This window comes from Miscanthus floridulus, chromosome 2, assembly GCF_019320115.1.
Source record: "Miscanthus floridulus cultivar M001 chromosome 2, ASM1932011v1, whole genome shotgun sequence".
Classification (NCBI taxonomy): Eukaryota; Viridiplantae; Streptophyta; class Magnoliopsida; order Poales; family Poaceae; genus Miscanthus; species Miscanthus floridulus.
The window spans coordinates 17555123-17559018 of NC_089581.1; positions in this window are offsets into that span (position 1 = coordinate 17555123).

A 3896-nucleotide genomic window follows, 5' to 3' on the forward strand; every position below is an offset into this window, starting at 1 on the left:
TGCGGGGGGGGAGAGGTGGAAGGGGGATTGCCAAAAGATGCAAACCAACTGCGGGGGAGAGGTGGGAGGGGGATTTGCAAAAGCGGGGACACTTTTGCAAATCCACCCCTCCACCTCTCCCCCACAGTTGGTTTGCATGGTTTGCACGGAGAGGTTGGTTTGCACTTGATACGTTGCCATTATATGTGTGCGCTTGTATGTACATATGATCCAATACATGTACATGTACTTATCTAGGAGCCCACGATAATTGGTTTGCTGCGGCCGTACATGTGATTGTCCAGTGGTAAGTATATATACTTACCATGCTTGTGAACTACAGCTAAATCCACCGCTGATTACCATGTTTGTGATACTACAGCAAATCCACTGCTGATTACCATGTTGTGATACTATCAGGGTTATGGAATCGTTATGTGGCTGCTAGGATTGAGAGGAGAAGAGTCGAGGGGGAGCGACGACGACTGACGCGCTACAGTGCCGGGGTTCTATTCATGGTAGGGCTGTGATGGGTGAGAGAGAGCGGGCACGCGGGGCGTTTGCCCACGGCCGGGCAAGAGGAAAGAGATTTTTCTTAATTCTTGCTTGATTAGATCGATACATCTCCTCCTTATATAGAGAGGTTTACTTGACTCCAAGTAAGGCTTACTGACCTTTAAGTAAGCGCCCTTATCTCTAATTAACCCTAACACTAATGGGCTATACAGCCAACCCATGTCCAATAGGCCCCTGAAGTACTCAACAATACACCCCACTGGACATGCAGCTGTCCTCGAGCTGCAACCTAATGAACTTAAACGCTGACTCGACTCCTAACACCTAAAAAACAAGCCTTTTACATCTTGGCTTATTTATTATTCTCAACCTGAAATCGACTGGAACTCTTATTTTTTATCTGAACATAACGGTGGACCACTCCGCACGCCAAACCTGCATGTGTACAGCATCCTGGATCCCACGGACAACCATCTAGACGAAAGGGTGTGCATGTGTATGCACCTGGAAGTGGTCGCAACAGCGACATTGCGACGGCGCTACGCGGTGCGGCTCTCGCCGGTGACCCCACACCTCCCCGCCAGACGGCTGCTGGTCTGCACCGCACAGGAAGAGCGGAGGGCTCCGATGGAGAACAGGTGGAGGGATGCGCCTCCCCAACTGCCGCCCGCGGGAAATAGATGCCGCCGCCCGTGGGGAAAGCGCATGCCCGAGATCCCCGACGCAGCGGACGAGATCGAGGTCCTTCGCCAGCAAGCGCAACTGGCAGCGGGTCCTGTGAGGGGCCGGGGCGCGCGCCCGTGCTGTCCAGCGAGGCGACGTGGAGGAGAGCGTCAGCATCAGGCTGACGCCGTCCACCCCGCGTAGAGGACGCCCAAGCTGGGGCGCCGCCATGCGCCATGACAAGCCCGGTGGTCGGGGGCGGCGGTTAGGTTGCGGCGGGGTACTGGGCGCTGTGTAGATGGGTTTCGACAAAACCGGCGCGATCCAAGCCGGAAGCGGTGGCGGAGCGGCAGCAGTGCCTGACTGGGAGGGGCGGGCGGCGGCAGCAGCTGCTGCTGGGACGGCAGCGGCGGTTTCGGTTGCGGCCCTAGCAGGAACCCAGAATCCTGGCACCTCTTGCCGAGGTCAAGGACAAGCCGCTTGTCAACTGCTAGTTCGTCATGACGCCCACGGCGAGGACGACGCACCCACGGCCATCTACAGCGGATTGCGGCACCCTGGCCAACGTGAGACCGCGGCAGCGGTGCGGTGGTGCCAGGGGCGGTCCGTCGCGGAGGGAGAGCGGGGCCAGGTGGGGGGCACAGGTTGGTGGAGGGCAGCAGGATCGCATGGCCAAGTCTGATACCAGGTTGATATTTGGTTGCTAGGATTGAGAGGAGAGAGTCGAGGGGAGCGACGGCGGCTGACGCGCTACAGTACTCGCGGCGCTACAATACCGTGGGTACGTTCATGGCTAGGGCTACGAGGGTGAGAGAGAGCCGGCCGCGGGGCGTTTGCCCACGGCGGGCAAGAGGGAAGGGATTTTCTCTTAATTCTTGCTTGATTAGATCGATACATCTCATCTCCTTATATAGAGAGGTTTACTTGACTCCTATGCAAGGCTTACTTGACCCTTAAGTAAGCGGACCCTTATCTCTAATCCCTAACACTAATGGGGCTATAGCCAACCTGCCAATAGGCCCCTGACGTACTCTAACAGAATCAGCTTAGACAAGCCTATGTTTTGGATGAAATTGCATTCACTTCACATGTGGGACACTAATTTTCTTCAACCGGAGGGAAAAGGTCATGCTTATAGTTATATATGTAAATCGCCAATATGGCAGTTTATCTTATAGCAAACTTGTAGTATGTATATGTTTGTATATAATTTAATAACAACACAACAAAGCCTTAAGTCCCAAACAAGTTGGGGTAGGCTAGAGTTGAAACCCAGCAGAAGCAATCAAGGTTGCACGTGAATAGTTGTCTTCCAAGCACTCCATCTAAAGCTAAGTCTTTGGGTAGATTCTATCCTTTCAAGTCTCATTTTATTGTCTCTACCAAGTCAACTTCGGTCTTCCTATGCCCTCTTCATGTTACTATCCTAGCTTAGGATACACACTACGCACCGGTGCCTCTAGAGGTCTCCGTTGGACATGTCCAAACCATCTCAAACCGGTGTTGGACAAGCTTTTCTTCAATTGGTGCTACCCCTAATCTATCACGTATATCATCGTTTCCGAACTCGATCCCTTCTGTATGACCGCAAATCCAACGCAACATACGCCATTTCTGCGACACTTATCTGTTGAACATGTCGTCTTTTTGTAGGCCAACATTCTGCACCATACAACATAGCAGGTCTAATCGCCATCCTATAAAACTTGCCTTTTAGCTTTTGTGGTACCCTTTTGTCACATAGGGCACCAGATGCTTGGCGCCACTTCATTCCACCCCTGCATTGATATTATGGCTAACATCTTCATCAATATCCCCATCTCTCTGTAGCACTGATCCTAAATATCAAAAGGTATCCTTCCTAAGCACACTTGACCTTCCAAACTAATATCTTTCTCCTCCCGAGTAGTAGTGCTCAAGTCACATCTCATATACTCAGTTTTAGTTTTACTGAGTCTAAAACCTTTGGACTCCAAGTCTCCCGCCATAACTTCAGTTTCTGATTCACTCCTGTCCCGGCTTTCATCAACTAGCACTACATCGTCCGCGAAAAGCATACGCCAAGGGATGTCCCCTTGTATGTCCCTTGTAACCTCATCTATCACTAAGGCAAACAAATAAGGGCTCAAAGCTGACCCTGAATGTAGTCCTATCCTAATCTTTTTTTCTTTTTTTTTTGAGTAATAGTCCTATCCTAATCGGGAAGTCATCCGTGTCTCCATGTCTCCATCACTTGTTAGTGGTCGGGAAGTCATCCGTGTCTCCATCACTTGTTCGAACTCTAGTCACAACATTGTTGTACATGTCCTTAATGAGCCCTGAAAGGATCAAGATGCCCAAGAGGGGGGGTGAATTGGGCTAATTCGAAATTCTCTTGCAATAAACAAATCCTACGGATAGCCCAATTAACCCCTTGTGCCTAGAAAAGTGTTTCTATCAAACTAAAGCACAACGAACTCACCACCTATGTTCCAACCTTACTCAAGCAAGCAATTCTATGGATGTAAAACAAGTATTGAATTGCTCAAAGTAAATACTCAAGTAAGTGCTCAAAGTAATAGGGAGAGAAAGGAACGCGGCGATGTTTTGCCGAGGTATCGAAGAGTCGCCACTCTCCACTAGTCCTCGTTGGAGCACCCGCGCAAGGATGTAGCTCCCCCTTGATCCGCGCAAGGATCAAGTGCTCTCTATGGGTTGATTCTTCGACACTCCGTCGCGGCGAATCACCCAAAGCCGCT